We start from the raw sequence: 19693 nt of genomic DNA on the forward strand, positions 1-19693 counted from the left end.
TACTTGTATGGTTCTACTTTTGTCATTCACACTGACCACCAACCCTTGAGATGGTTGATGCAAATGAAAGGGGAAAATCCAAAACTATTGAGATGGTCAATCTGCCTTCAAGGGTTTGATTTCACCATTGAGCACAGGTCAGGGTGTCACCATCAAAATGCTGATGGACTCTCTAGGATGTATGTCATCGACTAGAGGTATGAGGTTCATCCAGGAGTGGATTAAATCCTCCTGTCCCTTAGTCTGGGGGGGGGGAGGGGCTAGTTTTAGGGAGAATTCTCTGTTTAGGCTGAATTTCCTAACCTAGTGAGTCCCCCAGCAGCTTTGCTGGATTTTTGGGGGTTATTTTTCTCCTGCCAAGAGTGAGACTCTTTTACCCTCACTCTTGGGCTTGATTTGAGTGTGTTTCTTTGACTCTAGATGTGTTTAATGGGCTATGGGGTCTTTTACTCCATAGGGCTTCATGTGTTTTTGTGATATGTGTTACACAGCAGTGCAGTAACACAGGGGTGTCATAGCGACCCCCAAATATAGACTCCATACCCTGGGACTGACTACTGTCTCCCAGGGCATGTAAAGTCACCATTGACTTTACTAGTCTCAAATTCTGAACAGAACCAGTACAAACCATCATATTGTGGACGTACTGGCCGGGGCAATTCGATTGCCCCGGGGTCTGTTAGTCGAGGGGGCACGTCTCCTTCCCCCCTGATCGAGTTTTGGCTGGTGGCAGTGGATACTACTTTTCATATTCGACCGCGAATATATCTCTATGGGATTTCCCATTGTTCGAGGCTACCAACTTTAATTATTTAATTCCTATAGCCTCGAACATACCGCCGGTTTATTTATTTAATATTAATTCTACGGTTGGTATTTTTTGCCAGAACTCGGTTCTAAAATGGCGTTTGGGTTCGCTTCTGTGACTCCAACCCAAGTTGAGCCCTTTGTTCCACTTTTTGGTGGGCTTCTCCACAGAAGCCCTCCAAAGTGGTGCCACTCTGTCTGGGGTATTTAGGAGGGGTGGAGGGGAATTTAGACACCCTGGACTGAGTTGCCTAGTCAACTCAAGTCGCACTCCGTCCTGATTGGCCCAAGTGGTGAGCCGGCCGGCTCACCACTTAGCATGTTTGAGTGACAGCGAGGCTGAGTGAATGGGGGTTTTCTGCATAAAAGCAGGGCTTTGGGGACTGGAACTTCAGAAGTCGCCACAGGACCTAAGAATCGGACGAGGGAGAAGCTGAGCCGTCCTGCTACGACGAAACCACCGGTGGCGCCCTGCTGAACCGTCTCACCACTTTTCCCAACGATAGAGGAGATCTCCAGCCCGGAGAGTCTTCTTCCTTCGACTGGTGGGGATAACTAGTCTGCTTCCTTTTTCACTTCCTGGAGCATCTCGTGGCCGCCTTGCCTGTGCCAGGCACCCGGGCAACCGGGATACCACGTTTTACCACTACCGCGAATCAATGGGTAGTACCTTTAACCGGAAAACTCTGCGGCTGGTTTCTTCCCTGGCAGTGCAACGACCTTCATCTTTCCTCCACGTCGAGATCTTCTCTTCCTCTGGACGACGCCGCAACTTGCACCCGCTGCCAGGAACAACTGCCCCCGCTGGAGGATCCTTTCCACATAAGGTACCATGTTCCGCCTGGCTTCCCTTGCAACCGACTGTACGGGGTAGATTTAGCCCCCGGCTTTCAAACCTGGGTTAGCCTGGGACACCCTGGCTAAACTTTTCCGAGCCTAACTAAAACCTTTCTGAACTCCCTGCAAGACTTTTTAAGCCTGTTGTCATTGTGTGATCTTGGGTGCATTTGTGCCCTGCTCTCTCCAAGAGTGGGCCCGGCCTATGGACTTTGGCTCACAAGTAACTTTTGACTTTCCTGCCTTGTTTAAGAGTTCCTAAATATTAGTGTGGTGTATTTTTCTACATTCTGCCTTTTTCCCTCCCTTTTTCGTTAACTTATTGGAGTGCCATCTATAGTTAAGCGCTCACCTCTGTCTGGAAATAAGTGGTTTAACTAAGACTTGTCTGATAAGGGATGTATATATAACAGTAGTAACTGTTGAGAGTGATTTACAATAATAGTGCTGGAGTGTTTCAATCAGTGTGTTTTTAAATAAGTAATTATATACCTTGATACCAAAGCTCTGGTCAGTGTTTGCTTGTGCTATGGTATCTGAGTGCCTATTGTGTATACTTTACATACTGCCTAACTCTTCTTGAGGGAAGTCTGACTGCTCAGCCACAGCTACCAGGTAAATCTGGGTGGTGCAGACTGCTACCAAGTGGGTTTACTGCCAACACCTGTAGTCCTAAATCTTTTGCAGTGGTCCCCAAGGGAACTGCACAGGTTTCTGCCTAACAGCCTTGAATCAATTCTCCTTTTGTCGCAAGAATTTCTCTTAAGGTTTTCCTTAATTCTCTCTTCTTTCTCGCTACTTCTGGGTCATACGCATGCTTTCGATAGTTTTGAATCCTTTGAGAGAACTTATTTTCGGTTTTATAGATTTTTAGCAACTGCTGATATTCGATTCCGACAGGTGGGCTTTTTTCCTGGCATCTTTGCAGTTGGTCAGATATCTCCTTGATGTCCATTTTTTTTAGCCTTAATCTGTTTTGCCCTGGTTCCACTGAGTTATCACAACACCACTGTTCCCTTTTTGTAACTTTGATCCATTTCCATTCTGTCGATATGATGTTATGGTCACTTTGGTTGTCTTTAGTTACTCTAAAGGAGACTATTTCGTGTAGTATATTCTCAGAAACAAAGATATAATCTAATATAGATCTCTAGTTTCCTCTTTCCCATGTCGGCTTTGCCGGAATGTCTCCTCTTGTTGCTCCATTAAGCATTGGGAGATTTCTGAGTGACATTTCTTCTAACCAACAATCATTTTTATATCTTTCACTACCAGTTTTAGTTGTTCTCTGTTGGTCCAATTTGATTAGCTTCATATTGAAGTCTCCACACAACATAATTACTGCCTTTGAATCGGTTGTCATAATGGAATCTATGGCTTCAATGATGTCATCCTCAAGCTTCTGATTGTTATTTGGTGTTGAGTTCCAGCAAATATTTAGTATGTGCACTAGGCGGGAGTACTTCTCTTTCAGCTCCACTTGCTCTAGACAGACTTCCTGAAGAAAAGGTGACCAGTTGCGGGCCAATTTGATTCTTAGATCGCTTGTTCTTTTAATTAGAGTCAATTGACCTGACATTGGTCGGCATTTTTTTTGTTTTATGGCTGGATTTATTGCTACTTCAAATCCATCCACACATGGCATGGTGGTGACCCATGTCTCTTGCAAGCATATCAGGTCTGCCTTTTCTAAGATTGCGGGAGGGGAATTTAGGAGATGTGAAAATCCTCTAGTATTCCACGAGGCTATCACTAGGTTCGTTATCTCCTCGTAGCATTAGCTCTTCTTTACAGTGTTTATCGATTTTGCTAGCCAGGACCAGTTTTTCGTCTCTCCTTCTCCATCATTCCGTTCTGTATCGATGTATCTCTCCTCATTTGATTTGCCACAATTTTCAACTGTTATTTTGATTTTTTTCTTTCTTATCTCGTCAAATAAGCATGATTTTTCTGCATCGCTATCTTCACAGTTTGGCTTGGCATTAGTTTCGCACTCCTGAGTTGCTCTTTTTTCTATTGTTTTATTTGACTGAGTCTCTTTCTCCTTTATTCTCGGTACTTTTGCATCTTTTGTTTTTTCATAGTCCTTGTCCCCGAGTGTGTTGTCAACTTCATACACTTGATATCCCGCTTCCAGAAGTTGCCTTTCGCACATCATGAGTAGTTCTGCGTCTTTTTTGTCATCGATGTGCAACAGCACAAATTTCTGGTTCATATCAGGGATGATTTCTACACGATTAATTATTGCTCTTAACACCAGTATTTTTTGGAATATCTGTAGAATAGTGTATCAGTTCAGAGGAGTATCATTTTTTTTACAGACCATCTTTTCGACTAATATTCTGTATTGATGGCTCGTTACATTCTCTTTGTTATCGGCGTTCATGGTATTTTTTCGTGGCTTAGCTTGCTCTTCAGCACTTTCCTTATTCTCCACTTCAGCTCTTACTGGTTTCTTCATTTTCTATTTATGGGATTCTAGTTCCATTTTGTTATTCTCCTGCTCATCTGGTGATGAGCCTTGTGTTTCTTCCCTTTTCGTAAGGTTGATTTTTGGCTTCAGCATACTCTTTCGCCTTTTCTCTTCCAAAGTGAGGAAGATTAAAGGATCTTCAACCTTTTTCTCAGCTTTCTTTGTTGTAGACACGGCTTTTTTAGGAGTTTCTGGCCACAAAATCACTCTTTTGCTTGGCATTTCGGCCTCTCTCTCTTTCTCGCACTCTTGTGCATGCGGTTTTGGGGTAGTTACCTCAGACTCGGGGACTCCTTGTCCGTTGGCATTGGGTGCCACTTTGGAATTCTCCCCTGTGTTCTCTTCTTTATTTTCATCTCCATCAGATATGCTGTAAGTTGACATGTTCAGCAACTCCTCATCGTCACTATCGGAAAATAGCTCGGCTATGCTTTCCATCTGGAGGTTGTCATCCTCGTTCCGAATTTCTGATTGGACCTTTCCATCCACGGTTGCTATCTCTTCGATTTTTTTTTTCTCCTTCAATGCCGGTTGCTCAGAGTTATTCACTGTTATGTTTAGTGCTTTAATATTCCTGAAGAAGTTTGCTGAGCTACGAGTGTTCTTGCTCTTTTGGGCTTGTTGATTCTTTGTTTTTCTTTTGCAGTAAATTTTTTTTGTGTTGTCTCTTTTTGTCTTCATACCTTTGCTCACTCCCAATTGAGCTTTCGATTGCTCAAATATGTCCATCCACTCTCCATCTGTCTTTTTTGCTGTAATAGAGGCTGCATCGCTTCTTAAAACCTTTCTATTTGCATCGTTGGAGTTTTGGTTACTTAGTGGATCGAAAGCGGAGGAGACTTGTTCTTTGTCTACTTCTCGTTCCTTTTGGGAATTGGTCATTGAAACCTCTTTTTCTGGCGCTGTCATTACTGTAGTCGGTTTAGGTGACCTTACTTTCAAACGTATCTCATTCTCTCGGATTTCTTTCCTTCCATGGTCACAATCTTCGGCACTTATTAGTAGCACCTTGTCATAAATGCAGTTTTGCTTGGAGCCCTTTTTCTCTACCTCTCTCATTTTCTCCAGAGGTTGTTTATTTATTTTAGGTTTCTCTATTGTTTCCAATGGCTCCAAATTGGTCATTGTGTTTGTGCTCGTTTGGTCTTTTTTGGAAACTCGCTATTCGTTTAGATCACTCCTTCCTTCTCATTCATTTTGAAGAAGCGTGAGGGCTTGTCTCGTCACTTCAGCCAAGAGTTTTTTGTACTCAGAGTTGTTTCTTAACGATTCGTTCAACGCTGTTAGCGAAATATCGTTCCCTCTTTTAGACAACAGAATCTCAGATGGCATCTCCTTTAAGTCAGTCTCTAATTTTATCATTTTAGAGTTCAGTAGGGCAATCAGAGTCGTTTGGTCTCTACAGTTCTCATTCAGGTTCTCAAACAGCTTCATCAGCGGGGCTACGGCTATCGTTGTAGCTGACCTCAGAATGGGACTCAACTTTGAGATTATTGCCTCAATATAGGGCAAGATGCCTTCTGTGTCGTTTCTTTCCTTCGAAGGTAACTCAGTAGACTTCCATCAACTTACATCTCTAAGAGTTATTACCTCATCCTCACCCTCTGACTCTGAAATTGTGAAGGTACACCATTTTGTCTTTTTAGAGGATGGCATCTCTTCTGATTTTTTTTGTGCACCTGTGGTTCTCCCTTGGGTTCTGCCTTTACATCGTTTATCCACACTTCCCTCATCACTTTCAGAGCTTTCTCTTCTTCGACTCCTCTTCTGAGACACTGTGATCTCTTCATTTCTGGATTCAAATGCTGGAGAGTTCGCTTCAAGATTCATTACTTCGTGAATGCTCTTATGTTTAGGACACTGGATCTCCGCAAGTTGTGGGCTTCCCCCATTAGAGCTTAATTGTGAGGGTTTCCGTGACTGTATTAGGCTGGCATTCATCCTTGCCAAGTCTTTTAATACTTGATCTGCAATCCCTAGTGAGTTTCTTCTTCCTCCTGGATTTATATTGATTTTCGATCCAGTGTTTTGTGGTGCAGTTCTTTTCATCCATTCATCGTGGGGTGACTGTGTCTCAATAATTTCTTCCATTCTATTAGGGGCGCCGAGACCTTCATTTGTTTTTGATTTAGCTAGAGATGGTTTGTGCATCTCGGCCACCTTTGACCATGCCAGTAGTTTTAATGATGAAATCGAATGTCGTTGCTCATCCAGGTTCGAGGCCCTTTGATTTTTAGTAGTGCTTTTATTCGTGGGCTGTCGCATGGGGCCAGTATCTTGGGTCTGCTCGCCGTCCCTCGGCTTACAGAGAGGGGTAGGCTTCACGGACTGTGCACTCTCGGCCTGATGAATCATTGCCGCACATATTTCTGTGTTCTTATCACCGGTCCGCTTATCCTCCGACTTTCCATTCACACCCAGCGCGCCTTCCGCCTGGGCCCCCTCACTCTTTGCTGGCGTCAAGCAGGGTTTAGTTTTCTGCATCACCGGGGTTCTCGGTTGTTTGTCTCCATTATCTTTCCTCTCTCCCACAGGTGACCCCTCATTTTCTTTCTCTTCATCCTCGTCTTGCTCACTTTCGCTTTTAGTGTCACTTCCTACATCTAGGGTTTCGTTCGCATCGTTAGTGCCTCCCTCGCGGCAGCCGAGCCGCCACCATGCCCCCGCGGGAAGACTCAGACCCGGGCAGCTCATCAACAAATCGAGTCCGCAAGGAGGAAACAGCAGACGCCATCCCAGATCCCCCCTCCCAAGTAGACTCGCCCTCCGCATCCGCCGCTGCAACATCAGTGGTATGCATTGTAGATCTTATTTTTCCATTAAGATTTTCATTTACACTTGTCATACACACCGCGTTCAGCCCTTGCTTGGCTTGCGCTCGTGTGTTTGCTTTGTTTGTGACGACCCTCATGGTCATTTACATTGTTAGTGATTAACGGTGTTGTGTAGGGCTGGGCACCGCGATGCGGGGGGCGGCCCATGCCTGATCGCGGGCGCTTACACAAACTCTTACCGTGTTCTTGTGAAGCTGCAAGGGATGGGCGATAGCAGTTCCGACTCGGAAGCAAGTTCAAAACACAATCAGAAAAGTATACACACCTCCCTTAAGACAGCTGATGTTGCCTTTCCTCAGGTATCCCTCAGGGTCTCCAGGGAACACAGGCAACACACTCCCGCACACTCCGCTCCGTAGCAGTGGGGGATTTTAAAGTTTTGCTCCGCCTCCAGCAATGGTAATGGCAGACAGACTTGCCAGTCACAGGCAACACACTCCCGCACACTCCGCTACGCTCTGCTCCGTAGCAGTGGGTTTTTTTAAAGTTTTGCTCCGCCTCCAGCAATGGTAATGGCAGACAGACTTTCCAGTCACAGGCAACACACTCCCGCACACTCCGCTACGCCCATTTCTCCTTGCTCAATTTAAAGTGGGCCTGGCCTATGAACTTTGGCTCTACAGTAGACTCTGCCTTCACAAACTTGTTTTTGTCTCTTAAAAGTGTTGGGAACCGTTTTATTTTTATGACCTTCGTTTTTCTCTCCCTTTTACTTAATTATTGGAGTGCCATCTAAGTTACGCGCTCACCTCTGTTTTGACAAAAAGTGGTGTTTTGACTTAGACTTGTGTAATAATTCTTAAGGGAGGTGTGTATACTTTTCTGATTGTGTTTTGAACTTGCTTTGATTAATAGTGCTAGTGTATTTTCTAAAGTGTGTGTTAAATAAATAATTATATACTTTTGATACAAAGTTCTGGTCAGTGTTTGCTTGTTCTACTGTGTTTTTAGCCCTATTGTGTATCCTCTGTATACTGCCAACTCTTGTCTGACTGCTCAGCCACAGCTACCAGGTAAATCTGGGTGGTGCAAACTGCTACCAATTGGGTTTACTGATTACTCCTGTAGTCTTAATCTTCTTGCAGTGGTCCCCAAGGGAACTGCACAGGATTCTGCCTAACACTGGTGTACAGCGGTGGGATTTGTATTGAGGATACATTTGTCAAAACCAGACAATCTTTGTCACAACCCCATCTTTGCCTGAAGCCAATTTGCAGCCAAACTTTCCTCACAAGAGCACAGCCTGTAGGAGTATGAGAAGCACCTAACAGACTAGGGGCTTGAGTGAAAAGGCAGGAGCAGCAGCAACAGAGCTAGAGGAAAGAACAATAACAGCTGTATACTACTTTGATCGAAAGTACCAACCGTATCCGACACCACCCCCTATTTCCCACTCTTACCTGCTCCGTGAAGAACAAGACCCGAAACCTACTTGGCCACAACGGAGGAAATGGAATGAAGAACCAAATAAAGCAGGTCCAGGAGAAGTCCCGTAATCCGAACAGGAAAGGATTGACAACAGTTTGTGTCGTACTGCAGAGCGTCCAGGTATTTAGTGAAAAGGAGTGACCAACGAAGAAAACAGTAGAGCGTCCACAACAGTCACTCTTGTGTCCAAATGAAATCCTTGTGGTTCAGCAGAGCGTCCCAGGGTGCGGGTAAATGAGTCTGTGTATGGAGGTATGGAGGAGGGGGCAAAATAATCAAGGATAGAAGAAGTAAAGGAATGGAAATAAAAGAGAGGAAAATACAGGTAAGGAGCGGGTCCAAGTGGGAGCGGGAGGTACTTGACCAGGTTTCAGAAGTGATAACGCTGAGTTGCAGAGTTCCGGAGTAGCGGCGTAACAGAATAGTGGGCAGTGGGAGTCCAGGTAACGTATGCCGGGTCAGGGGTAACAGGAATCAATCCGAAGGAGCCGAATACCAGAAATCAGGGGCAGTTCAAAATGGGCAATCCGTAATAACAGGCCAAAGAGTCAAAACAGGTTCAAGAAACAAGATTGCAGGAAACGGACACTACAAAACTGGCTGTAGAACTCAGTTAAGGAGCACCATTCCGTGTGCGCAGCAAGAATAAGTAGTACTCGTATACAGACGTGAATGATGGTCCGTGCGTATCACGTGACTGTAACGCCTGACTCGAAGAATGCTGGATGCTGCAGTCCACACAGAACCGCCTTGTTTTCGGCGTTGAGCCAGGCGCCAAGGAATCTTCCAAGTGATTGGAGGGGCCATCGCACGTCTTTGTGACTTTAGATAAGGTCGAATCACGACAGTACCCCCCCCCCCCCCTGCAAACGGCAGCGCTCCCTGGAATCTCGCAGGCGTGTTTGCTAAAAGGAGCACAAAAGTCGAGGGGCATGTAGGTTGGAAGCCGGTTCCCAAGTCCTGTCTTCCGGACCATAGCCTTTCCAATCGATCAGATATAAGCGCACTCTGTTCTTCACTCGGGTGTCCAAAATTGCGTTAACCTCGTATTCTTCTTTACCCTGCACTTTCAGTGGAGCTGGGGATACAGGGAGACGAGTGCCAGAAACATGAGGACGGAGTAATGAAACATGAAACACAGGGTGTACACGCCAAGTGGAAGAGATTCGTAGACGCACGGCAGCTGGATTGATGCAATGCGAAACCTCATAGGGGCCTCGATAGCATGGCAGAAGCTTCTTCTTGCCCCGAAGAGTAAGGTGTTTGGTTGATAACCATACCCGGTCACCTGGAGTGTAAACAGGGGCTGGAGAGCGATGTTTATCCGCTTGTTCCTTAGTGCGATGCTGGGCGGCTTGGAGGTGGCAAAGAACAGAGGCACATATAGAGAGAAGTGAATCCCTCGTTTTCTTAGCAGCAGGAACCCGGTCTAAAGAGGGAAGGACGGCAATCGTGACTTAAATTGCGATCCCCTATTGGATATCACCACTGTGGGAAGTCCAAAAAAGCGGACTATATTGTCGAAGAACAAAGAGGCCAATAGGGATGCAGGTGGGATGCCAGGACACGGAATAAATCGAGCCATCTTGGTAAACTTGTCCACCACCACTAGGATTGCCGTCCTACCCTGAACCATGGGAAGATCCACTACAAAATCAAGCGTAACCATGTACTATGGGTGCGGAGGCAATGGCATATTCATCAGAAGACCGACTGGTTTACCTGGTTGGCGCTTGCATTGGGTACAGACGGCACACGTGGCAACATATAGATCGCCTTCATTTTTCATCCTGGGCCACCAACACCATTGGCTTAATAATTCATGAATTTTGGTCCGTCCTGGATGTGCTACCAGTTTGGAATCATGGGACCATTCAAGAGCCATTCTCCTTGTCTTGTTGTCTGGCAAATACAAGAGGCCACGAACATAGGGAAGACCCGACACCAGTGTAGCCCCCAGTTCTTCAAGAGAGGAGACATGATCCTTGGCCCATCGCCGGACCAGATCCAATAGCGATGGAGCGGCTGCACAAACACAGACTACTGATCCAGTTGGCAAAATCTGTGTTACCGTTTTGTTGGGAGTACAATCGGTGCCAATCCGGGACAAAGCGTCTGCCTTCCCATGTAGGGGGCCAGGACGATAGGTCACAGTGAAATCGAACATTGTGAAGAAAAGGTGCCAGCGTATTTGTCGAGCATTGGTACACTTGGCCTGTGACAGAGCTTGCAAGTTCCTATGATCGGTATAAACGGTAACCCGATGTCGGGCACCCAAGAGATGATGCCTCCATTCCTTAAACGCAGACCGTATGGCCAAAAACTCTGTCCATTATTGTATAATTGCGTTCAGCAGGGGACAACTTCCGGGAGAAAGATGCCACAGGGTGCAACTGTTGCATAGAAGGGCAGATTTGTGAAAGGATAGCTCCTACAGCAACAGCAGAGGCATCAGCTTCTACAATAAACGGGAGAGATGGTTTTGGATGTTGTAGAACAGGCGCTGTTGTAAATGCCTCTTTCAAAGTTTGAAAGGCAAACTGTGCATCAGAGTTCCATACAAAAGGAATGGTAGGGCTGGTAAGACGTGTAAGGGGAGCTATGATTTCTGAAAAGGAAACAATGAATCTGCGATAAAAGTTCGCAAAGCCCAAGAAGGATTGTAAGGCTTTTACAGAAGTAGGAACAGGCCACTCGAGCACTGCCTGGACTTTGGAAGCACACATATGGACTCCTTCTGCTGATATTTGGAACCCTAAGAATTCAACTAAGGATGCATGAAAAACGCACTTTTCCAGTTTTGCGTATAAGGAGTTTTCTCGTAAACGTTGCAAAACAGAGCAAACATGCTGAACGTGTTGAGACAAATTATCAGAGAAAATCAAGATATCGTCCAGGTATACCACTACATAACAATCCAGCATGTCCCTGAAAATATTGTTGACAAAATGCTGGAAGGTGGCTGGGGCATTACAAAGGCCGAAGGGCATCACACAGTATTCATATAGGCCGAACTTGGTTTTAAACGCGGTCTTCCACTCGTCCCCCTTTCGCATCCTGACCAACTTGTAAGTCCCTCTTAAATCCAACTCGGTAAAAATGGTGGAGGAGGTCATTTTGTCAAGCAGTTCGGATATCAAAGGCAGTGGATACTGATTCTTTACAGTGATTTTGTTTAGAGCTCTATAGTCCACACAAGGACGTAAATCCCCCTCTTTTTTGGGCACAAAAAAGATGGGGGCGCTGCAGGAGAGCGAGATGGCCGGATATTCCCCAGCCGTAGGGCATTGTCTACGTATTCTCGTAGATGGTCCTCCTCTTTCTGTGTCAGGGAGTAAACCCTGCCATGTGGATTCACTGCCACAGGGACTAAATCAATTGGGCAATCATAGCTTCGATGCGGAGGAAGCTTTTCAGATAACTTCTTGTCAAAGACATCGACATACTGCCTGTATATCTCAGGTAAGTCCGGGGTAGGTGTTTGCGACGTGTCATTAACCGAGGACACATTTGCTACCATAGCCAAGCAAGGTGAGAGCTCAGGAATAACCGGAGAGTCCAGACATTGCTTGCGGCAATGTTCGGAAGAGAATTGCACTGTTTGCTCGAACCAATCAATAACAGGATTATGTGTTCGCAACCAAGAAAGGCCGAGAATAATCCCGAATTGTGGAGCTGAAATAAGGTCAAACATAATGTACTCCGAGTGACCTACAGCAGTCGACATCCCAAGAGGCCCCGTCTGTTCCGTTATCTGACCTGATATCAGAGGGGAACCATCAACGGCATGTACTTCTTCCGGGATCTCTTTGATTATAATGGATAATCCATGGCGATTAGCCAGCTGGACGTCCATGTAATTCCCACTTGCGCCAGAATCGATCATGACAAGGCCGGAAAATGCCTCCAAACCAGGAGCAGAAAAGGACATATGATAGGGAGAACAACTGACCTGTCATGATGCCTGCTCCCGAGGAGCCAGGTCAGGCCCAGCGTCCCTGGAAGCAGACTTCATACTCACCAAGCAGGACCCAGCAAATGCCCTATAGGGGCTCTTGGGACCTTGTCCTGGCGCCTTTGGCGCCAGGCTCATAAAAGGCATCTGTCCTGGCGCCATAGGCGCCAGGCTCATCATGGCAGAACATATGGTAATGCTTGGGTGAACTCACCTGAGGCAGACCATGCTGCATACTCACCCGAGGCAGACCATGCTGTCTGAAGCTCCAAGCCAACTAAGGCTGGGGAGGAACTATTTTCTTTCAGGAACTCTTTTCTTACTCGGGTGGGACCAGTGGAAGAACACTCACCTGAAGCTCTTCCAAGGCTATTTAAACCACGCCCGGACGGCCACACGTGCTTCGCGTTATTCTGCATCTGCAGCAGGACGCTCACCGAGTCGGCTCCTGCATCCTGGCTCCTGCCACACCGCCAGCACCTGGAACACCTGCAAGGAGAGAAAGGCAAGAATTGGGACATTACCTTCCTTCATCCAGCATCCGGATTCTTCACTCCGACGATCCTGCAAAAGAAAGTCAAGGGTTAGAAACGCATCTCATTGCTCGCTGCAGCGCAGCTTCCACTTACCTTCACGTGGCGCTGTCTAGCTCTTCAGCGGTCATAGGCGACATTGGCCGCATCCCAGCACCTACGGAAAAGAAAGACAATAGTTAGAAGCGCTCCGCTTCTCACGCTGCCGCGCCGCTTCCAACCTTTTCAGCGCCCATAGGCGACATCGGTCGCATTCAAGACCTACGGAGAAAAAGGACAAAACAAGGTGAGCAACAAACTAATTGCAAAAGGACAGATTACTCACCTTAAGTCTTACCTGAATTTGGTTGGGACCTCAGTTCCCTTTTCGGGTCGGAGCGGCTTTTCTGGCTTTTCCGTACCCCGGCCCCTATGGGGAAATAAGACACACTCATTAAGGTGTCGGAGCAAACCACTACGGCACACCTTCATTAAAAATATTCACCTGAGCTTACCTCGGCGAATCCATTCCTCCACACGGATTCCTCACCTAGTCCCTGAAAATTAAACAAAGGCCAAGGGACAAATAAGACTTGATCTTTTGAACTATATACTTACGGCAGCATTTTGGTAAAGGCAAGCAGACATTGAACCCTCGCCAAATCCGAGATCCAGTGAAGTAACTGGAAATCTACGCGCCCCTGCATCAGAAGCAGGATGGAGAGCTTGTCCATACAGAAATTAAGGTGAGAGTCTGCGGAAGGCACAGCTAGGGTTCGAGGAGGGTGAGAAGGGGAAAAAGGGGGGAATCTCACACATAATCTAGCAGACAGTTAACTCCCTTTTCCCATCTACAGAAAGATTATTCTACGGGCCAGACAGACAAGGTTTGGGGGTCCAGTCCAGTCCATCTTCCAAGCACTATGCTTTACCGTGGAAGAAGTTGTAGCAGTCCAGAACGGGTCGGCGCCTCCGTGGGAATCGGGTGAGCGTTACATGACCCCTGAGCCTTGTATCTGCTGACTCGTCCTGCAGGCTCGAGTTAAGGACGAGTCTTGGCGTTTCCCGCCAACTTAGCTGGTCTTTTGGGACAGACACGAATGTAGTGACCTGCCTGGCCACAATAAAAACAAAGGTTCTGAAGCACGTGCCTTTCCCGTTCCGTCTTGGACAAGGCCCTCTGATAGCCCCTATTTGCATGGGCTCTGCTTCACTTGAAGCGCTGGCAGTACCCGTGTCTGGTTTGCCGGAGGTGAGGAGTTCCGGGTGTCTGCGTTCTCCCCGTCTCTGCCGCTGTCTGGCATCAACTTTTAAGACTAGGTCAACTAGTTCTGAAAAAACAGACGGTACTGCTGGTACTACTACTAGGGCATCTTTAAGTTCGTCGGAAAGGCCCTTATAAAAGACAGCGGCTTTTTTTTTGTTCTGGCCACGAGGTTTCAACCGCTAGCTGGTTAAAGCGAGCAAGATAGGTCACAAGGTCCGTTTTTCCCTGAGTGATAGCCAGAAATTCAAGATCAGAGGCTTGCGCCTTGTGTCTCATGTCAAACACTGCATCCATAGCTTGGATGAGAGTGTCAAAGTTACACAACACCGGGTCGTCCCCCTCTAAAAGAGGGTTAGCCCATGCAGCTGCCGTCCCACCCAAATGGGACAGAACAAAGGCAGCTTTCGTTGTGGCATCTGGAAACGCCAGGGGACGGCAAAGAAAATGCAAACGGCACTGGTTTACAAAAGTGCGATACGTTTTAGGGTCTCCCATAAAACGTTCTAGTGGAGCAAGAGGAAAAGGCCTGGGCAATACCACTGGGGACGGAGCAGGAGGGACAACTGGGGTTGTAGAGGGGCCTGCAACTGCTGCAGCCTCACCAAATTCCTCATCAGGAGGTAAAGGTTGTACAAAGCTCTGTAACACGTTGGTTTAAAGTCTTATGGGCCAATGCGATATCTGCACGCAAGGCTGACATGAGCGCCTGTACTGGATCAGGCCCCAGATCCATTTCACAGGATGATAATAAAGGCTCCTTAATCTGTCAAAACCAGACAATCTTTGTCACGACCCCCTCTTTGCCTGAAGCCAATTTGCAGCCAAACTTTCCTCACAAGAGCACAGTCTGTAGGAGTATGAGAAGCACCTAACAGACTTGAGTGAAAAGGCAGGAGCAGCAGCAACAGAGCTAGAGGAAAGAACAATAACAACTGTTTACTACTTTGATCAAAAGTACCAACCGTATCCAACACCACCCCCTATTTCCCACTCTTACCTGCTCCGTGAAGAACAAGACCCGAAACCTACTTGGCCACAATGGAGGAAATGGAATGAAGAACCAGATAAAGAAGGTCCAGGAGAAGTCCCGTAATCCCAACAGGAAAGGATTGACAACAGTTTATGTCGTACTGCAGAGCGTCCAGGTATTTAGTGAAAAGGAGTGACCAAAGAAGAAAACAGGAGAGCGTCCACAACAGTCACTCTTGTGTCCAAATGAAATCCTTGTGGTTCAGCAGAGCGTCCCAGGGTGCAGGTAAATGAGTCCGTGTATGGAGGTATGGAGGAGGGGGCAAAATAAACAAGGATAGAAGAATTAAAGGAATGGAAATAAAAGAGAGGAAAATCCAGGTAAGGAGCAGGTCCAAGTGGGAGCGGGAGGTACTTGACCAGGTTTCAGAAGCGATAACGCTGAGTTGCAGAGTTCCGCGGTAGCGGCGTAACAGAACAATAGGCAGTGGGAGTCCAGGTAACGTATGCCGGGTCAGGGGTAACAGGAATCAATCCGAAGGAGCCGAATACCAGAAATCAGGGGCAGTTCAAAATGGGCAATCCGTAATGACAGGCCAAAGAGTCAAAACAGGTTCAAGAAACAAGATTGCAGGAAACGGACACTACAAAACTGGCTGTAGAACTCAGTTAAGGAGCACCATTCCGTGTGCGCAGCAAGAATAAGTAGTATTCGCATACAGACGTGAATGATGGTCCGTGCGTATCACGTGACCGTAACGCCTGACTCGAGTACTAACACGGAATGCTGGATGCTGCAGTCCACACAGAACCGCCGTGTTTTCGGCATTGAGCCAGACGCGAAGGAATCTTCCAAGTGATTGGAGGGGCCATTGCACGTCTTTGTGACTTTAGATAAGGTCGATTCACGACAACATTATAGAGTGCTTCTAATACTTTAGTGCAACTAACCACAAAGCTTAGCACTAAAACGTTTATTTTCTAACATGGAAAGTTACAGCCAGGAGTCCCTTTCTGCAAAAACTGATGATTGTTTAAGAGTTCTTTGTAGAAAGTCTGGGTAGTGGTTCAGAAGAGCCTACCTCCCCAGCAAATGAAGACAACAGTAATGAAGTTAACATGGATCAAAGTTTTGATAGTAATGTTGTAGAGTTGGAAGAGGAAGGTGAGGCCAATGTAACTGTCCCCACTGGCCCTCTGCCTGCTCTAGCACCTCAAACTATGTCTACTGGACCTTTGCCAGGTCCCACATTAAGTTCTGCATTCATTGAACTAGACAAAATGAGGCTTGAATTAGAATTCAAAAGAATTAGTGCCCAATCGGAACAAAAGCACCAAGAACTAAGGCTCAGAGAAATGGAGCTCAAACGTGAGCTAGAGATGAAGAAATTGTCTGTAGAAAATGCTTCTCTCCCCGGATCCTCCAGGAGTTCCAGTCCCAAAAGACCCCGGATGCATAAAGAGATTGTGGGTATGTATGAACCTAAGTTGGATGTGTTGGATTGGTTGGCTATGTTTGAGTATACTCATGGGCTCCAGGACATCACAGGGAATCAGTTGCTTCCTTGGTTGTTCTCTAGGCTCGCCCCTGTTGCATCTGATGTGGTAATGGAGTTGGGGGAGGTGGATAGGATGGACTATGAATGTGTGAAGCTAGCTTTAATAGCTAGATTTGGGAATCCCAGTACCTTAAGAGGTTTAGGACCCTCAAAAAGCATGATGGTGCCCCTTGGGCTACCTGGGTGAGTGAAAGTTTGAAGAACTTAGAGGGATGGATTAAGGGTTACAGAGTGAACACTTATGAAGGAATGAAAAATCTTGTAATGTTGGAGTCACTTTATGCTGCCTGCTCTCCTGAGCTCAGACAGCACTTGACTGATTCAAAGGAAATAGATTCCAAGAAGCTAGCTAAGGCTGCTGACTTGTGGGTTGCCAACAGGGCCACTCACAAGGATTCTGGGGTAACTCAGAAAAAGGATGAGGGTAAACAGCCTAAAAAGTACTCCAAAGAGAATTCCAATAATTCCAATTCCAAAGAGGGCCCCAGACAGAACCATTAGGGTAAGCCATATGGGAAACCAAATCAGGCTAGTGTACCTTCTCCAGCATGGGGTCTGGCATGGATTCACATGCTCATGAATATTCCCCGTCGTCAGGCCGGGAATCCTCGGTAAAGAAAAAATCAGTATCAGTTTCGTTTCTGATCTGTCTTTCTCAGTAGTAACCAATCACTGGTCTCTGGGTCATACTGCCCCCAGCCAATGACTGCCCTCTCCCTAAGCCCCGCCTCTTGCAGCCACCTTCAGGTTTTTACCGCACGCTCAAGTGTTGGGAGTCCTCGTGTTTAGCTCTCGAGCTTTTGCTGCGTTTTCACGCTTTTTCAAAGAGAATTTCTCATTTTTCGGTCAAATAGAGCCTCAAGCTCCACCGTCTCTACATCGGATTTTGTTTCTATGCCCCTCAAGGGTGAAGATTTCGTCGAGATACGCTTCTTGGGGGATTCCAGAAGTTTCTGCGGCCTACCTGAACATGGCCCAGGAGAAAGGAAGCTCGACGCCCGGAAAGCTGTTCAGGGTTTGCCTTGGATGCCAGCTACAGAATGTGTTCAAGGAGGACGAGCATTGGAAATGTCTCTACTGCCTTCATGAGGACAAAACGCATGTGGAGAAGGACTGTGTGTTTTACAGGAACATGTCGGAACGGACCATCAGGGACCGACACCTTCGTCTCTCCAACTGGCTGGAAGGAAGGAGTCCGTCAGGTGAGAAGAAGAAGAAGAAGTCTGAGCGGTCTTCTAAGTCCTGTGAGGGCGCCCCGGCAACGGGGGCCCAACAGAAGGCAAAGCACCTAGAGTCCGCGGGCACCGTTGGCGCCGAACGGTCGGGCTCTCCGGCTGCCAGGCAGGGTGCGCCTTCCCCGGCACCATCAACCACGAGCCAACGCTCCGGTTCGGGGAAGAGGAAATTCGAGAACCCGGGTAAGCTTCTGGAGAGGCCCCGGTCGATCTCAAAGGATTCGGCCGAGGGGGAGCGAGGCAGTGACCCTCCCCCCAAGGTGAAGGCCTCAAGCACGCCTAAGGCAGTGAAGGCCTTGATTCACCCGGCCAAGGCCTCTATCGAGGGAGTCGCGGCTGCCCTGGTGCAGCCTGTGGAGGCTACACCAGTGGAGGTGACATCTGAGACCAGAGTCTCCCTGCCTCCGCAGAGGGAAGCCTCTTTCAGACCCATCGTAAAGTCTGAGGCCGATGCCCCCCCCCCCTGCTTTCTTCTTGGCCGCCGCTGAGACGACTGAGTCAGAGGTCGGTAAGGCACAAAGGGGCCGCGTCGGGGACCCGGTACTTCTCCTGATGGCGAAGGGAAGAAGCTGGACGCAATGGGACGACGAGTTATCTCGTCGGCGGCAACAACGATTAAAGCGACTGCGACAGGGAGTTATGGTACAAGATCGCCCCCCTGTTGGACTTCCTACCGGATGACAAGAGGGCCGAGGCCCTGGAGATCTTGCAAGAGGGCGAAGTGGCATCGGACCACGCCATTACGGTGGCAACGGACATTGCCGACACCGGTTTCCTCCAGCTAGGCAACGGCGTTTGCCTTAGACGACGAGGTTGGCTCAAGGCGACGGATTTCCGCCAGGATGTACAAGCCAAGGTGTTGGACATGCCGTTCGACGGGAACAACCTGTTTGGGAAAACGGTGGATGAGTGTCTCCAAGCCATCAAGGCGGACACGGAGGCAGCTAGGGCCCTAGGCGTTCTCCGGCAACGAAGGCCGTCCTTTCGGAGCACCAGAGACAAGCAGGGTGCCTCCAAGGGATTCGGCGGTGGCTCCTCTATGTCACAGGAAGCCTATAGAGGACGAGGCAAGTCGGGTGGGCCCCGCCGTCGTCGCCAGGGAGGCCAAGGCGGCAAGGCATCCTCTAAGCGAGATTGAACCGACAGCGGTGTCAGGCCCCCACCGAAGCACCCTGGTGGGAGGCCGGCTGGCGAAGTTCGTCAGCGTGTGGGAGTCCATCTCCACCGACCGTTGGGTGCTGGATGCCCTGGCCCAGGGGCACGCCCTCGAATTTCTAAGAAAGTGCCCCCGCATTCCACCCGTGGTCAGGAAGGAAAATCACATCCCTCAACTGGAGGTAAGGGCGTTGCTCAAAAAAGGTGCCATCGAACTCGTCCCAAAGAGGCTCTGAGGCTCCGGAGTATACTCAAGGTACTTCCTAGTGAAAAAGAAGACAGGAGGAAGGTGCCCCATCCTGGACCTGCGACGGCTGAAGAAGTACATCAAGGCACAGAAGTTCTGGATGGTCACCCTCCAGCACGTGCTGGGACAGCTGGAGGAGGGCGATTTCCTGTTGTCGTTGGATTTGGAGGATGCGTACTTCCACATCCCCATTCTGAAAGGACACCGAAAGTTCCTCAGGTTCGTGGTCCAAGGACGACACTACCAGTTGAAGGCCCTCCCGTTTGGATTGAAGTCGCCACCCAGGGTGTTCGCCAAGTGCCTCGCACCGGTGGCGGCGCAGCTGCGCCTGCAGGGGATCCATGTCTACCCCTACCTGGACGACTTGCTCATCCGAGCAAGTACAAGGGAGCTCACCGTGGATCACCCAGCAAAG

General features: G+C 48.0%; 1 protein-coding gene across 3 annotated transcripts in view; it reads left to right on the top strand.

Moving 5' to 3' along the window:
• Positions 1-19693, top strand: part of TRERF1 (transcriptional regulating factor 1) — a 2539264-nt gene that overhangs the window by 2217415 nt on the left and 302156 nt on the right. The window lies entirely within an intron of this gene.

This window comes from Ambystoma mexicanum, chromosome 4q (assembly GCF_040938575.1).
Source record: "Ambystoma mexicanum isolate Mex_15411 chromosome 4q, UKY_AmexF1_1, whole genome shotgun sequence".
Taxonomy (NCBI): Eukaryota; Metazoa; Chordata; class Amphibia; order Caudata; family Ambystomatidae; genus Ambystoma; species Ambystoma mexicanum.